General features: G+C 38.6%; 1 pseudogene; it reads right to left on the reverse strand.

The window, feature by feature from the left end:
* Positions 1-3,169: 3,169 nt before the first annotated feature.
* On the reverse strand, positions 3,170-18,242 carry LOC120541858 (annotated as a pseudogene).
* Positions 18,243-18,793: the final 551 nt, after the last annotated feature.

Below are 18,793 nucleotides of genomic sequence, written 5' to 3' on the forward strand. Positions count from 1 at the left end.
ATCAGAGTGTGTGCATAGAGAGTGTATCGTTTGGCACACACATTGCCACACATACAACTGAAGAACTGGGACTGACTACACTGCAGTCCCTCACTTCAATTTTTCCATAAGCAACACTTTCTGAGAGACACCATCTCAGGTCTGTTATTTAATGAAGTGACCATCTATCTTTACTTTACTACTATCACTAACACTATTGCCACCTTTAACCTCATGCCCATGCTGACTTCAATAAAGGCTCTCTTCACGTTATTTTGTTTTGCTCACTTTTCAGGATATTGTAATGGTGGAAATTATTTTTGACCATGCCTTATATTGTTACAGATTGTTCAGCCCCAAGGGCATGGCTAGAAATTCAAAAATGAATCTATGGATGTGAATAGAAAAATGAGCAATAAAAGAGTACAAAAGAAAGTCTAGAACATAGGACCATTGGTAATAGGCTCGAATTTAGGAGTATCACAGGACTGCATTTAAGCATGCAATGGTGTAGGTTTGACTAAGCTGGTCTCAAGTAATTGCCTTGTCTACAGTAAGTGGCTATTTGTGATGCACTGGAGGTAGCACTTTCAAGGAAATTAGCATGAGAGGCAATGTTCAATGTCCAAGAAAAAAGCACTCAGGGCTCCTGTTACGTCAATAGAGGGAAACAGGTATGCTCAGGTAGGGCCTGGTGTTTTCTAAACTGCTTAACCTTCCTCCTTAACCTTAAGTTAGGCAGTTGGGATTTCCATGATGATGGAAGCAGATCCATTTTGAAAGAGACATGAACTTAATGCCCTAAACAGAGAGTATGTGGTGTAAAATAAGATGAAAGATAAAAGAAGATAATATCCAGGGTTATCTGTGGCTGGAGGTAGAGGTGAGGACACTAGAGGGAGTCCTAGGGTGGTATTCTTGTAGCCAAGCAAGACAGTCACAAACCTAAAAAATGAATGTAGGGTTTGGTCGGTACTGGTGACTCATGAACTAAGTTGAAATTAACACCATGGCAGATGAATTGATCATCTCAAAGTAGGAAGTAAAAGCAGGTGTTGTTTTCTGAGAGAAAAATGAAAAAAGGGTGCAGAAGTGAGCTTAATTTGGGATTCAGTCACCTCTGTGGGTAGACAGACATGGCACAGGCAGGTATATACTTTTTGCCTTGTGTTTTGCTCCTGCCTGCATCAACTATCCCTTACTGTGGTTGATATAAGCCTATAACTGAAAATCTTTTGGTATTCAGGTATGATTCATTATGGGTCAGAGAAGCACACATTGCAACCACAGCATATTGAGGAACCTTTGCAGACTGTTTATTCATACTAACTGAACACTAATAATATACGCATTTATAAATGCAATCCTCAGCACCCCAAACCTAAGTATTCTCCATTCTTGAAGTATTAGCATGTGAATGTTAAACTCTATAGTTGAGCTCTTTTGCGAATATGAATGAAGTCAGGCCCTTTACCTGCCCAGTCATGTCTAGCACACACTCTTTATCAGCTTGCCAACTAGTCACAAAAGGAAAATGAAAAAGTATTCAGCATATGCAACTAAATAAATACATGTGCTTATCACTGCAGCAAAAGTTTTCCTTGGAATGAAATAATGATGTCTACCAACTGCTGAACATCTGGTCACAGACATTAAAAGCAGGAGGCTGCCTGTAAAAGCCTTTTTAATGTTCCCAGACAATAGGACGGCATATTGTGAATGACTCTGCCTCCTGTACATTATGAAACATGGCACATTTTAGCAGGGACTGCGACTAACATAATCTTTCATCATATTCTAGTACAGTAGGCTGATAATAAAGTAATACTAATATTAACAAAGCTGATAGCATCCAAAAGGATTTTTGAACATCAGAACCTTCTAATTCAGGCACAAAGATAAAAAAAGACAAAGAAGAACTTAAGAAACAGTTGCTTGGAGTGAAACACATTTTGCATCTTTTGTCGGGATTGGCACAGTGGTCAGTACTGATGTATCATAGCTTCAGAGTCCTCAGTTTGCTGGGAACTGCCGGTGTGAGGTTTGCAAATGTGGATGAGTATGAGCATGTATCTGTGAATATACTCTGCTATAGACCAGTGCTTTCCACCCAGTTTGCTCCCAGGTTAAGTCCCAACCAGTGTTGCCCTACACTGAAACTCAATAACAAATGTGTCCTTTGATATGGATTATATAAAATAAAAATGGCCTGCTCGCCAGATAGATAGAGCAGTTTACATTGCCCAGCTCCTATGACAAGAAGACAGGTTTTTATACAGTTCACTCAAATTTTGATGTTTTTAGTATTATTCTAGAAATCTGTTAAAATAAATCCTTTTTTTATGAGGGCAGTTTTAATAATAAATCTGTCTGAAAGTCATTTTCTAACTTGCTTTGTCCTGAACAGGGTTCTGGGGGTCTACGGGAGCCCATCCTAGTTAGCACAGGGCACAAGGCAGGAACAAACCCTTCATAGGGTGCCAGTCCATCTCAGGGCGTACACACATACACACATCCAGGTCAGAAATGAATTAAAAAAATGGTTTAAGTTTGGTGCAATAAATTTACTAGACCAAGGAAGAAACTTTCATTACACATTAATTGGACATTATAAAGAGCAAGTTCATAAATTTTACAAGACAGAAATTGGAGGAAGTTGTACCATGGTAGCAATTATGGATGCAATGAGAAGTCAAGCAAAATGACACCTTTCATTGGCTAACTGAACCGATTACAAAATAGAAATAAAATTCTGCTGCATGATTTCATATCACACAAACTCTGCTTACAATGCTGACACAGCCCAATTACATATTAGTGAAACACCGTGCCTAACTCAGATTTGTGAAGATCAGTTCACTGTTCATTGGTTGTTGCATTTCATCTTCAAACACTCTCATTTTACCAGGTACAAAGATATATTCAATAAATATATTACAGTAACATACTGAATCCTAAAAATAATACTACATCAAGGTTTTTCTGAGATCATTTTGTATAGTGTATTTTGCTGTTGTCTTATCATGAAGCTTTTTCCAAATGCAGTAAAAATCACTATTAAAAGGTTTGCCTCAAAATAAGGCTCAAATTTAACTTTATAATTTAGTATGCAGATAACAGTGATATAAGGTGTCATTCCTGCCCTCTTTCCATGCATCCTACCTTAATGCTGTGAGAGTTTTATGGACATTCACAGGGCAGCAGAATATGGCTCACACTTGAAGCCAAGAACAGAAGATGTTACTTTAGTTAAGGGATATCTCTAATGTCATATAGTTCTAGCGTCCATATCCTGGACTGTACACTAAACTGTACATATTTCTCCATATATATATGTTCTACAAAGTTGATTCTGTTCATCTGGAAATAGTTTTTTTCAGCGGGAGATACATTACATCACTCATCCAAGTGACATCCTCAGTCTCAGTTGACTGCAGGTTTCTCCAACCTTATAAACAGTACCTTTGAAAATGACTGCAACTAGCACCATTGACTAACAATGGGCCATGTGATCAATGATATGCAAATTGTCCATTTATCAATGGCCATGAGTATCATTCACAGAGAGTTGGGGAATGGCTGAAATCACACCATTGTAAGATGGTGAAAGATGGCCCCTTAGGCCCCCTCCTCGGTTCAGAGATGGTCATTCTTTTTTCACGTAAATGACCTCCTTCACTCCTCGCTCAAACCAGCGTTCTTCCCTGTCCAGGATGTGCACATCACATCACCGAAAGAGTGACCACTAACCTGTAGATGTAAACAGACTGCGGAGTCCTGGCCTGACAGGGTAGCTCTTCTGTGTTGTGCCATCCGCTTTGCCAATGGTTTTTTGGTTTCCCCGATGTATAATTCACTGCAATCCTCTTGGCACTTAACTGCGTAAACTATATTACTCTGTCTGTGCTGAGGCACCCGATCCTTGGGGTGGACCAATTTTTGCCGTAGCGTCTTTTGGGGTTTGAAAGCCACCAAGACCTGGGGCCTCATGCATAACGCCGTGTGTACAACTCGCACCATAACATGACGTAAGCACAAAAGTCGAAATGTGCTTATGCACAGAAAAATCCAGATGCAGGAATCTGTGCGCTCGCCAACTTCCGCGTTCTTCCGCTACATAAATCCCAGTCAGTGTGAAAAGTAACGCGCGTGCACGCACGTGCTGTTCCGCCCCAACTCCTCCCAAAATTACGCCTCTTTGAATATGCAAATCAATATAAATAGCCCTTAAGCTTAGCCTTCTGTGAAAAGACAATGGGAAAAGCACAGGGTAAAATATAAGAATTTCAGCAAAAACCAAGTGGAAGCAAAGGAAAAACATACTATTTGTCCAAATAGTATGTTTAATCAACAAAAGGAAGTTGATCGAGTGACATAGCGTGTTGGAGAAACTTGAAAGCTCACGTTCACAAAATCGCACAGTGCTGGAAATAAAAAAGAAGTCATGTATCAAAGTCGCTGTGAAAAGGGAGTCATAGCCCACTGTCTGAGATTATTAGGATACAGACCAAAAAAATAGGCACACAGTGGGAAAAAAGCACGAAATGTCAACTTTAATCTTGAAATTTCCACTTTAATCACGTAGTTTATTTTGTCATTAAAGTAGAACAACATAAACTTCATCTTAAAATCGTTTAATTTACTACTTTCTCAAATCCCATCGTAACTAAAGTAGCAAGTTAAATGCTTTGTTTTGTATTTGATCTTCAATGTGCTGTATGTTTGTGAATCACTACGTGCTTCTGTTCTTTCTCTTTCTCCGACAGGACACAGAATCCATTACATTTGTGATATTACAGCACTCTGAATAATTAAAATACTGAGATGTATATGTGATATCATTTTCATGATGATTGGAATGAAAGCATGTTATTAAACATGGAAACACGATGGCGCAGTGATTGTTCATGTCTCACACAAGATGCTGCTGCACCATGCGCAACCTTCGATGAAATAATTTATTGTAGCAGTCCTGTCTCTTTCAGACACACTAACCTCCAATTCCTGTCCTTACTTTTCTTACCCCAAATACCCAATCGCCACACAATCAGCTCTGTAATAGAAGTTAAGCCATCTATAAGCTTACAACGACGGTTCTTCAAAACTTTTAAGGAACATTAAAATATCTTCTGTGATAAGACGCTATATAGCGCCTGACCCGTCACAGATTGGACACGGGATGCACGTGTAAAAGAAAAGGACTTTTATTATTCTTCAGCTGGAGGGCACATCTTCCCCGTACTCCTCCCAGCCACAACACAGTCCCAAACACCAGTACAGTACAAGCACTCTTCTCTTCCTTGGCACCACCACTCCTCTCTCGCAACCTTGTCCTCCTCCACCCGACTCTGGCCTTCCTTCTCTCCTGACTCCAGCCTCGAATGAAGGGAGGCGGCCCCTTTTATTCACACCCGGATGTGCTCCAGATGCTTCCCGGCAATCTCCCATCGATATGCCCCCGTGTGGCGGAAGTGCCGGCTGTATTCCCGGAAGCACTCCGGGTGTCGCTGCTTCTCTTCCCCAGCACTTCCTGGTGTGGCGGAACTGCTGAGGTCCAGGATTCCCAAGGCCTTGGGGCGCCACCTGGCGGTGACCATGGGCCCCTACAGGGTGGGGCTTCAAAGCCCTATACCTGTGGCCACCAAAGCAACCAGGGTGGCGGCCCCCACGTGGTCCAAGGTGGGTGCACGTCCTTTTCCGGTCCTCCAAGGCGTCCCGGCTGGGTCGTCGCCCCTGGCATCCCTGATACTTCATAGTACGTATTTAATTATTCTATCCGTCTATCCTTCCAGTGTCACGCCAGCCTCAGTAAATATACAACGCAAGACAGGGACAATACGTGAACTTGCTAGCACTGCGGCACCGTGTCCTCACATGTTTAATTATTAACAATACAGATTATTTAAATGAAGTTAAAGTTTTATCTGTGTAAAATAATCAACAATTTTGTGGCATTTCTTCTTAAAAATGATATCATCATCATATGTAAATACACACAGGTTGTGCAATATTATAACTGTTGTGCAAGTTTACAGTGGGGTAATTGTACTTATAAGTACAAACAGTTCTACAAGGAGCAATTGATTGAGTGCGTTTATAGTTCTTGGGATGAAACTGTTTCTGAACCGCGACGTTCGTACAGGAAAGGCTTTGAAATGTTTTGCCGTGGCTGAGGCTTAGTGGGCTTGATGCTGTAATACCGATAAATTTCTTTCTGATCAGCTGCTGCTGTGACTCCCCTCTCAGATACAGTGAATATAAATACTCCGAATGGTGCAGTGAGAGTAATATGGAAAAAGATGATACGTTGTGGCAACCGTTAACGGGAGCAGGTGAAAGAAGGAAAAAAAAAGTTGCAGTCAGAGTTACAACGCTAAAGCAGTTAAGATATTTTGAATACTATGGCTATTCCCTGGGCCATTATATTGTTACAGGTTAATTACAATCAGATGCATTACACTAATAAACAATATGTAGTTAGTTTCAGTGTATTTATAAAGCCGCGTCAGAAATGTGCTTCTAAGAAATAAAGGGTAACCACACAGGAACAGTAGCACTGCTACTGTAATCAGTACTGGGTGCCGCCAATCTGCAAAATCGAGCAGAGAACTTGCGTATGGCAGGGTATTAGGTACTGTGGAAAAGTGCGTGACTATACGCCAAGTGTAGGTTTTATACATCGAGATTTGAACGTGGAAAGGTTCTTACGCAACATTTCTGTACGTACACACTATTTATACATGAGGCCCCTGGTGTTTTGAAAAAATGCATGTCAGCTGTTCCGATACTCCTGACACATAAGGGATCACCAATGGTTTTCGCTTAGGCAGCGGTTGTCCTTCCTCTCTCCTGGATTGCTTAGCGCATTCTTTAGGTGTCTTCCCTGCTTTGACAAAAGTCCAGCTGGGATAACCACATTTACTCAGGGCCTTTTTGATATGATGTTCTTCTGCTTCCCTGGCCGCTGTGTCTGTGGGTATGGTGTTTGCTCTGTGTTGTAGAGTCCTGATGACACCTATTTTGTGCTCTAGTGGATAGTGAGAGACAAACCTTAAATACTTATCTGTATGCGTTGGTTTACAGTACACATTAACTTTCAAATGTTCCCTATTGCTGATGGCAATTTCACAATCTAAGAAAGCTAGTCTGTCACATTTCATGTCCTCCCTGGTGAACTGGATGTGTTTGTCCACTGAGTTGATGTGGTCAGTGAATTGTGGTACCTCCTGAGATTTGATTTTCACCCAGGTGTCGTCCACATACCTGAACCAATGGCTCAGTGGTGTTCCAGGATAGGATAATAGTGCCCTCTTTTCCACTTCTTCCATATACAGATTGGCCACAATAGGTGAAACTGGGGAACCCATGGCACACCCATGTTTCTGCCTGTAGTACTGGTCTTTGTATATGAAATATGTGGATTGAAGACAGTTCCAAGAGCAGACGGTGCTGAGAGTGTGGGGTTGTCCTTTAATCTCTTACGGACCACCTCCACTGCTTCAAGTGAATAGAGATGAAACATCATACGAAAGCATAGTTTCATCTGCCTCCATAATGACATTTCTCACCTTCTCCACAAAAAGTGTTCTGAATATGGTGTTTTGAGCTGCCTACCAATGGTTTGAGGACAGCAGCCAGGAACTTTGAGATGTTATATGTAGCCGAATTGGTCATGTAGACAATGGGTCTTAACGGTGCATCCTGTTTATGTATCTTTGGTAAACCATACAGACTTCTAGCTTCTAGCTTCTCCTGGGTATAATCTGTGGTATGAGATCTGGTCAATAGCGTTGTCATTCACTAACTGCTTGAGACAATCTATCACCTTTTTCCTGTAACCACTTACCTGGACTTCGTTTTAGGGGTTCATAAGTGTTTTTGTCACTAAGCAGAGACAAAATATTCTCATGATAGTCCGCCTGGTCTAGCAACAATGTATAACTCCCCTTGTCTGCCGGAAGGATGATGATGTTGTCGTCCTTACTGAGTGCCATGAGAGCCTTCCTATCCTCAAAGCTGATATTGGGTGCAGGGGGCTTAGCATTGCTGAGACATGCCGAAACTTTTATCCACAGTTGCTCCGCTTCCACATCTGCAATGTTGTTGTTTTTGATTGCTGACTCTGTGGCTGTCATCAGTTCCATTAGCGGGATTTGTTTTGGTGTGACAGCAAAGTTTAACCATTTAGTAAGGAAGTTTTTCTCTGCTTGGGTGAGTTGTCTGTCAGACACATTCCTCACCCACTTGTCCACATCCTCGGTTTGTTTCTGGCATTCTTCTCTCTGTTGGCTGTAGAGGCCACTCCCTATCGTATGCTGATGTTTATGGCGCACCACAAGTAAATCAAACTTCCTCTGCTGCCTGGTCTTAGACTTTTCGTGCTGTGCTAGACAAGCCTTCTAGGTTCTCCACCTTCCCTATTCCAAAGGCATTCACAGTAAATTGATTGATTGTGAACTTGAATAATATGGTCTTTAAATTGAATTAGTGAGTGAACTTCTAGGTAGCCCTCCTAAACATTAAAGTAAAATATTTTTAAAAAATTGAGTAAGACATAGAAAAAGTGGCAACCTCATACTGCCAGCTATTACAATTGTAGGTGGCTAGCAACAGATAAGTTTTCACCAAAAAGACTCATTATAGCTTCAAAAAAAATAAACAATATAACTACCTATGATAAGATTATCACAACCAGCAGATGGTAGGGTGTCGCAAAAGTTAGCAGATTTGGAGTCTGTCATTGTCAGTGTTTCTTGGATATTCCTCCTCCAGTGTTTGTGGATTTCCTCAGTGTATTCCAGTTTTCCTCTCACATTCCACAGGCAGATGTGTTAGTATCATTGGTGACCGAGACTTGGTTTGCAAAAATTATTTTCACAGTGATTATCATCTCATTCAGGATTTCAGTTCTGATTTGCTCTCGTTGTTTGCAAAACAGGCTCTGAAACTAACTACACTACATTTCAGTTATTTATAAAAACTTCTTTGATCAATAGTAATATCCCTTTTTCTGTTTTGCGCTGATTGTGATTTTTCATCTTCTTCTTTATGAGTAAAGTGTGTCACTTGGTGTGCGCATGGGAGACAGCTAAAGGGCTTTGATGATGGTAATTACATGGAGGTGTTAGCACTGAGTACTAATGCCTTCTCCTCTCTTCCCTCTGCCAAACAGAAGACTGACGCATCTCTGTTGCTGGTGTCACTTCTGTGTCTGTCTGTCTGCTTAAACCCTCCCCTTCCTGCCACTTGAACTCATAACCTAGAAATTGGCCATCTTGTTTCAGTTCCTCTTCAGAACTCCAATCTGAAAATGCTACTCCACATTTACTTCATATTTTCTTTACTTTTGCAAATCCAGTTATACAGGATCACCAAGGTAGCTCTTCACCTTTGTTTGTGTCCTATCCTATTTTACAAATGTTTTGTGTTGATCTGGTGAAAAAATGGTAGTCTGATGATGATCATCAGATCAACCACATTGAGAGGTAAGCTGCCAAGTGCATTTCATGTAAAGTTGCAGTTCAAAAACAGTTACTAAACTTTACATGTTTCACACTGCAAAGCATTTTTACTATGATTTTACAGTTAAAAATGAACTGCCAAACATTTAGCTGTCAAATAACGGTCAGAAGGAAAGATTGCTAACCTGTACGGTTTGTAACAGTAAATTCTACCATCATTAATTAATTGGGAATAAGAACCCATAAACTAATTGTCTGTGTAATGTATTTTTTACGTTTTTTTTTATATTAATTTAATTTTAACACCAAAGTTAAAGATGAAATCACAATTAACAAATCTTTTAACCATAAACGCAATTGGTATTAAAAAGTTTTTTTTTACAGCTTTTAAACTTGACACTTTCATAAAGGAAGAGTCAAATAAAATGTTCAGATTACTTGAGTTGTGTTGACTCAAGAAGAAGGAAAAGTTGCATTTATGAATTGGGTATTGTTTGACTGGTTTTGGAAGTTTATTGAAAACAACCAGCAATAATTAGCTTCCAGAATGACAACCTTTTCAGGGTTCTGTTCACATACTGTAAGGGGCCTTCATGTATACACATCACCTTTTTAATGCAATTATAGTATTTTCAGTAATGAAAAATACTTCTGAAAATGTAAAAACAGTCCTAAAAAATATCCTGACATATGGCAATCAACCCAAGCCTATTTTTCTCAAAGAGCCCATACTCAAAAATAATGAACTTCAGCCAGGATAAAGGTCATGGGACTTATTGTCTTCCTGGTACTTTAAGGAAGAACTGGTGCCTGTGATCAATGCCTGGAGAACTTTAAAGCCCCTTCTGTCCATTGCACTATTGAGTGTGAAGTTGAGTTTGAGTGTTTGGCAAGTGCTCATTTGAGCTTTAAAAGTGAAGAAGGTGAAAGGTGAAGAAGAAAGGTAGCCTGATATACTGTATATGTTGGTTGGTAAGTGCATTTGGTGCTCTTTATGTCAGACGGGGGACTACTGAATATGAAGCTTCACCCAATGGGAAGCAAGGTATTTGTTATGTTCTCTCCTTGTGCAATGTTACTGTCTCCATTGTTATTCTCTTTTAAATGGGGTCTTTACTTTGAGAGGATACAAAGTTCAGATTTCTAAATAAACTGATTTTATTAAGTGAAATACCTTGACAGAGATTTCTTCAACTATTAGCAGATACAATTCTCTTTACATTCCTTTCCTCCTCCACTCCTTCCCAGGCAAGCACTGACCATCCACCATTGTCCAATTTGACTAGGTGAGGCAGAGCAGCTGCTTTTCAACCAGAAACCCAGGAGTACTTCCAGTGTAACAGAATTGCCACCTGAAAGCATTTCTAGGTCAATTGGAACCTTTATGTGACAGGGCAGCTTGCCCCCACCAGCTCCACCAATTAGCACCAACAAGTGCTCCAACAGGACTTGCCACCAAGCTACAACTCTCATGCAGTCCAAATGGTGCCCAAATAGGAGCCATACCTGACAGATACTGCTGCTCCAGGAGACAGTCTCCTTTAGTCTTTTCTTTATAGTGACCTCCTGACTGGGAAAGGTACTACTAATCAACTCAGCATGGATGTCTGTCCACCCATGTTCTCCCTTTATAAAGGCTTCCCGGCCAGGTAAGGAACCATTCCACTCAGCCAGGATGCCAGCTGACTTCTGTAGTCTAAGAAAACTGTAATTTTCTAATAGTTCTTGATAATCAATGCATGGACACAACAAATGTACTTACTACTGTATTTACTCAACAAAGAAGAAACCTGCAACAACAGGGCTATTGGGCAGACAAATAAAACCACTTTCTAAGTTTTGTCTCTCTAATGTAATGTGTAAAGGCTTAATTTAAGTATTTGTGTTCCAGGGAGTAAATTAATAGCAGAATTATGCACAATTATAGTAGCAGTTCAGTTATCTCTTTTTTGCTGAAAACCATTCAGAAACCTTTGCATTCAAGAGTTAGTAGCAGAAACACATGACATAATGGTTAGAAGAATGATATCAAATAAACAATTACAAGAAACAATCTGTACTCCAGGCAGTTGCAACCATAGGAAGCCAAAATAAGGTTCAGTAGAGATCAGTCTATAATAAATATGTACTGAAGATATAATACATTCTAAAAATCTGCTAACAATATGGCCTCCATCTATTGTTTGGATTTTAATTTAGTATTTAATAGATATTTTAGAAATTTAGAGATCTTGTACTAAAGGTGAACCACTAAAGCATTTAAATCTATTAAAACATTGATGTGTAAAGAATTAGGTGAAAAGAACTGGACATCACTAAGGTGGGCTCGCGCCCTACCCGGGGTTTGTTTCCTGCCTTGCACCCTGTGTGGGCTGGGATTGGCTCCGGCAGACCCCCGTGACCCTGTGGTTAGGATATAGCAGGTTGGATAATGGATGGATGGACTAGGACATCAAGCTGTTTTTGGTATTGGGTTTATTGCTGCCACTAACTCTAAGTCTACCCTCATGTGGTGAACTGACAATTGTTTCTGGTATCATTGATGTGACTGTGCTCATTTGTCTTAACCTTCACTTTGTACCCTGAGTGGCACTGGACTTACTGGTTTCTTTCCACTCTTTCTTTCAACATTTCAATATTATGAGCACCTAACCTCAGTGTTAGGCTTATTATTTCTACCAAAGTCTTCCTCAAATCATTATTTGACATTAAATTATTAAATTCTTCTGACAGACTATTATGGCTTACAGATATAAGTACTGTTTAGTTACATCTACTTCCCTTGTCTTGAATGTCTCTGTCTATTAACTATTTTAGCTCCTTATTTAAAATATAAAATTTACTAATAATGTGGTTTACATGGACTTCCTCTCAGAACCATTAGTTATGGCTCAGAATTCCGGTAAGAAGTCCTTCAAATTGCTGTAACAGAATTGATTACTATTATAAAGGGTACAGGTCTATTCCAAGTGTTTGTCTATCAATAATGAGCTCAGAAATTCTATTTGGCCTGGCAGATGTGAATGTGCTTGGTTGTACATTAAAAATTAAACAGCACTGATTAAGAAGTCACTTACAACAGTTTGGATTTCCAGGATAATCCTCAGAGTGTTGGGTCTGAAGTTTGTTAATTTTTACTGCTGGCTGCTGTTTTCCAAAGCATTTAAAAATTTGTAATTCTGAAAAGAAGAGGGCATTTTCTGTCATAAAACAAATTCAAAAAGACCAGTGTGCTTTGCAAAAAAATATTTGACAGCCTCTTTATTTTATAACATTTGGGCCCAAAATCAAGAAAAACCTCAAACTACCAAACACTCCTAAAAATGTAAAGTAGGTCTGTCCCAGAAACCCCATGCAGGTCTGGGATTGCACCCTCAAAAAGGTCAGGCCTACAAATTCCAAAAAGGGTAAGGGGAGCCGTATAAACCCACATTCCAAAGAACAAAGCAGGGTTTCTTACACTAATAACTAGATTTACTCAAAAGGGATTTCAAAAACTAAACAAGAAGTATGTAGGAGCATGAGATAATAAAATGATACCTCAAAGGGGCAACCCAGAAGTGAGCAAAATCCAAATCTACAAGACAAAAACCAGAAACCAAGGGCAGAACAAAAATATCCCAAAACCTAAAGTGTCAAAGCAAGGACTTATAAAATCTCAAAAGATTAATCAAGGAAAGAGGAGCTGAACAACACAAACAGGAGCTAATGCTTCTCAGGCAATAAGCAGGCCACCTGCAGCCACATTGGCACGGTGGCGCAGTGGTGGCGCAGTGGTAGCGCTGCTGCCTCGCAGTTAGGAGACCTGGGTTTGCTTCCCGGGTTCTCCCTGTGTGGAGTTTGCATGTTGTTCCTGTGTCTGCGTGGGTTTCCTCCCACAGTCCAAAGACATGGTGGATTGGCGATTCTAAATTGTCTCTAGTGTATGCTTGGTGTGTGGGTCTGTGTGTGTCCTGCGGTTGGTTGGCACCCTGCCCAGGATTGGTTCCTGCCTTGTGCCCTGGGATTGGCTCCAGCAGACCCCTGTGACCCTGTGTTCGGATTGAGTTGGTTGGAAAATGGATGGATGGATAATAATAAAGACTCCATCCGAATGAAAGGTGTATGTGTCTGTATGTCCATCAGGTTGCTAAAGTTAGGAAAAAAATTTTAAAATAGTGAAAAAAATTATACTAAAAATACCAAGTAAGTCTCTATAAAGAAGACAATTGACCAATTCTGTTGTCCAACATTATATGCCAGCAACAGCAGCGTGGTAGCAACTTTCTTGAATCTGCTTGGGCCATATGAATGAGGTTTATAGCTGTATTGCTAATGACTGATAACTTCATGTGGTGGTTAATTGATGACTGAACAAAAAATCGACGTAGACATCAGGAAACCAAAGCCTTGATATGACAAGGCTAGAGCCATTAAACCAGGCCAATCTGATACCAACAACCACGGCAATTACCCAGAAAAACATTTTGACTGTAAGAGCGGTCCGTGGTCTACAAAGGAAAGGGATTGGATATATATATTTTTATAATAGACCAAATGTACAACCCATGTATCAAATGAAAAATAGGAGTTCTTTGTTGACTACTTAAATTTCAACCCATTTTAGACAGGTAGCACAGTTAGTCATTGATAACCAAAACAATACACATTGAAGAGTAATATATAATACAAAAAGAAAAGAAAAACATTCAATGCCATAAAACATAAAAAAAACATAATAAACAACAAAATAAGTAAGTTAAAAGAAAAGAAAAAGTCAGGGATGGAGTCCTGGCTAAATCATGACAGATTTCAGCAAATGGTGTTGGAATTTAGCAACTTACATCAAAGATTGAAATTTAACATATCCTTCCCCTCCTCAGGCTAATGGGTATAATACAGCTGGGTTTATTAAACTGTGTGTCACCATGATGTGCTCCGTGGTCCGCAGTAGCCCTGCCAAGGCTGATTTTTTTTTTTAAAAAGATTGTTTTTAAATTATTTCACATAATTTTGTTTAATATGTATTACCCAAAATTTTCTTCAGTTGTTGCTTGGTTTAAAAGTAGTTCTATACCAATATTGTTATTGATTGGAGCTGCTGGTTCACAACCTATCTGATACACAAGCAGCGCTCAGGTTACATGTGAGGGAACACACACACACACACACACACATAATAACAATAAAAATTGGTACAAATTGGCACTTAAAAAAAGGAGTGGTCCTTGGTTTCTCATCACTTCCACCGCTTCACTTCATCATACAGTGCTCCAGTTGTGAGACTTTATTTATGTCTCAACTGCCCCACCTCGTTTTCCTCTTTCGAGTGCACCACACACACCAATTCCAAGTCTCCCTATGCTTACATGAGGTCTGACATAACTCCACCCTCTCGTTGCCCACCTCTTTGATGTGATCCATGCCAGAACAGAAACTGCCTAGAAAACATGAGTCAAAACCAAGGGGTTTTTTTGCAGGTGAGTGTTCTCTTTCTCACCTCCTCCCTCAATTCCCATTAAGAATTCTGCAGAGTATGTGTATCCTTTTCCGAGGTCCAATCAATCAATGTTAGTTTTGGTAAATGTTTTTAGTTTACCATCATTTTTAGAAATGTTTAACAATTTGTCAGATTAATGCAGAAAATATTTCATTGAGGAACAGAGACAGAAGTTATCAAATTATTAATAATAAAATAAACATATTTAACATTTAATGCTAGTGTTTGCCAATTTTAATCAACAGTGGAAAGCTTTTGTTTCAGACAGATTTGTCAATGTCCCTAAACCTCCCTAAAAATACAGGAAAAGGGAGAACCTGGAAGTAGAACTGTGTAGTCAAGAAGCAGATTCAGCCTTCACATTGGCTTTTAGTTATTTTGCTCTTTTTTAAACATGAAGTGTTATGAATACTTCCTTTGATCTAAATTCATAGGTAACTGTACAATTTTGTTAAATTAAAAGTATGCAAAGTTTAGTCTTTCTGTTTTTATTCCATTACAGACTTTTACATTTAAAAAAATGGACAAAGGACACACACCCATAAGAAAAATAAAAAGACACATGCCCACATGAAGAACAATCTGTAATCACTTGTTAAAATCTAAAAATGCAATATTAGGGTGGGGGAATTGAAGAAAAATCACATTAAGTTGCTTGTGTCTCTTTGATCATAATGTTGTTTATAGTTCACTTTTCCTGAAAACATTAAATCCTCCTTTATCAGAGGCACAGACAGACAGAAAGACATACAACGGACATGGTTATTACAGTAGGTGCTTTTCACATTGTATGCAAATTCACCTAAAACTAACAAATAATTTATAAATCATAGACTGAAAGAAAGTCAATAACAAAATTCTAATCAAATATGTTGAATTTAAAGATCTAACTAACACATTAAGATAGTGAAGTCTTTCCTTTGAGAGTATCCAAAGTTTGGACACTTTTATAAGTGTGCTGCAATCATTTGTAGTGGCAATGTGTTAACATCACACATCTAATTTACATGACTAGCAGTAGTCATCCTTACTGTAAACTAGGGGGCTTTGCCCCCTGCTCGCTTCGCTTGCCAACTCCCGTGTTTGGTTTTCCGGATACACACTTTTAAGATTTTTTTTCTTTGAATTGTTGCTATTTCATTACTTTCACTTTTATTTCAGAACTTCTGTAAAAACAATATTTGGAATCTTTCGAGTCCCAATATGCTGAATCTTTTAAATGAAGTCAGTGAGACATGTGTTTAATGACTTTGTACCATAATTCAGGTTAGGTTTCTCTGTTTGGAGTTTCAACACAGACAAGTGATCTACTTCATTTGCTAAGTAACCAATAAATGCATGTGAGGTGAACCACGTTTTTGAAATTCTCTGACTTAAACTTCAAAGCCTTACAATATTTACATACTTCTGACATATCACCTATGTCCATATATTTGATCTCTATTCGCCTTTTCGTTATTTCTCCGAGTAATAATTTCTCTTTATTTCAGCTAATGTGATGTTTACTTTCTTTGTTTTGACACTGTCGTTTTTTTCTGCTTTCATATTCTGTATCTTGCTCTGCATGTGTTTCGCGCAAAAGTTTTTGTTGAGTCTTTTGAATTCCAGTTTTCATTATCTCTAACCTGCTCTGCATGTGTTTGGCCCCCTTGTTTTTTAACCTCTTTATGACGTTTTACTTTGTTTTCTACTCTGTCTTTTATTTCTGACCTCGATTTATCCAGCTTTTAATTCAATAAAACCTAGTCCGTGGTAATTATTTTCCCTTTTTTGAGTAATAATTTCCGTTTGTTTGCACTACTGTGATCTTTACTTTTTTTTTTTATAATTTCTAATTTTCCTACTTTCGTATTCTTTAAGTTTCTCCTCATGTATATTGCACCTTTTTTTTTCCACTGCTTTCATAATTTCTAACCTGCTCTGCATGTGTATGGTGCCAACGTTTGTGAACGTCTTTATGAAATTGTACTTTGTCTTTTAATTCTGAGCCCGATTGGAAGTGCTTTTTTTCAATTCCACTTGTTCCGGGCTGATAATTACTTTCCTTATTTTCTGAATTTGCACCTAGATTATTCTTTTTCTTTTTTGCTCTTTTTTCTCTCCAACGCTTTTGAGTCTCTTTTCTCCGCGCTGCTTTGTTCTTTGCTTAGTCGTCGACGTTTCATTTATATTGTATTGTCCTTATATGCTTTATATATGCTGAGACCCTGGATCTGTGTGTGCTCAAATCCTTCACACGACTGAATGTTTTGATGCCCGTGGTCTTATTTGATATTGGTTGTAAGTAGGGTGTGTCTTGCAAGAATCTCATGTTCTACATCATCATGAGATGGTCCTGGGTCAATCTCTTGGTACAAAGTCTCATGCTTAAGGTCCCCGCGAGACGTTCCGTGGCCATTCTCTTTTGTCTCGTGGGTCTTTTAAGTGTCTTCTGTGATCTTAACGTGAAGATCACGTCTTGTCTCCCATCTTTATCTCCCAGGATTTTTTTTTTTACAATAGAGAGATAATACAGTGATGCCCATGAAAAATTTTATACAAATTAGCAGCCACATTGAATGGGCAAACAAAATGGTGCTGCGATGATGTCACAAAAAGAAAAAATATAAACAATAGATTTAACAAGGAAATATAGTTAAGAAATTAAGCAAAATAGTAACACAAATATTCACAAATACAGTATAGACCAAAAAATGATAAAATACAATGAATACTCTAATGAATGTAAACTTAGACACACAGACTAAATAGTTAAATTATAAAGTACAAAAAAATAAGCAAATAAACTTTTTAGCTGTAAAATTGAGTATTTGCCATATTAAAAAAATCATAAGAGCTGATGATCTTATCATTATTAGCTGAAGAAAATGGCCATATTCACTATCTGACCACATCCTCTTCACATCACATTTTGGCCATCTGACTGTTCATTTCATCTTGAATCTCTGGATTAACGTATCAAACAATATAAAATGATAGAAAATAAAAGACAAAAACCACAAAGCCTGTATGAAATACTTTTAAACAGCTATGAAATCAGACAGATGTAAGGATTTTACAAACTTTACTATAGATATAAGACTACACTGACTTTTGTATTCTTATCCTGATGTAGAAGGTCTCTCTGTGGATGACAAGAGTAAGCTGAGCAAAATTATCTTTTCAGGGTCTTCTTTCTGTGGACACTGAGCTCTGGTGTTCAAGAATTGCATATTTGACTCACTGGAAAACAGCAAAGTGGCCAAGTTTGAATCACACGAGATAATTAACAACTGCTTTCCAATGATTTCAGGGTCCTTCCATCCAGGAGCAGATGCACGCATGACTCTATAATAAATAAAAAAAGAGTCTGAATTAAATCCTCCCACATTGTAATCTAGATCAATTGGAAATGAAACAGAATAAAATTATCTTCTATTGGAACATCTGTAATGATCTTTGTGCAGTATATTTATAAGAACTTTTGAACAGTTATATTAAACATGTTCTGTTGCATTCTGGATTGTATTTTAGCATGTGCTTTCAGTAGAAATGAGCTATTTGACAATATATCTTAGCATGTGTGCACTGACTTTTTCATTGTTGCCAACTGGAGCAGAATGAGTTTCCACTTGAGGACAAAAAATGCAATCTATTTATAAAACTCCAGCCATTGGATATCTTTACATAAAGGAGCTTGGGATGTAAAACTAGGTCTAATATGATGATAACCCCTTTATAAGCACCACACATCCTCCCAGATAAAATATTGAGGAACTAATCCACTGTCTTTCTAAACTAGTTTATTCTGAAGAAAGTTAAGAGGTGAAGAAGCCAGCTCATATGATAACAAATAAATGCAAGTTGAACCTTAATCTAGGCTATGGCAATACAG

The sequence above is a fragment of the Polypterus senegalus genome, chromosome 1 (genome assembly GCF_016835505.1).
Source record: "Polypterus senegalus isolate Bchr_013 chromosome 1, ASM1683550v1, whole genome shotgun sequence".
Classification (NCBI taxonomy): Eukaryota; Metazoa; Chordata; class Cladistia; order Polypteriformes; family Polypteridae; genus Polypterus; species Polypterus senegalus.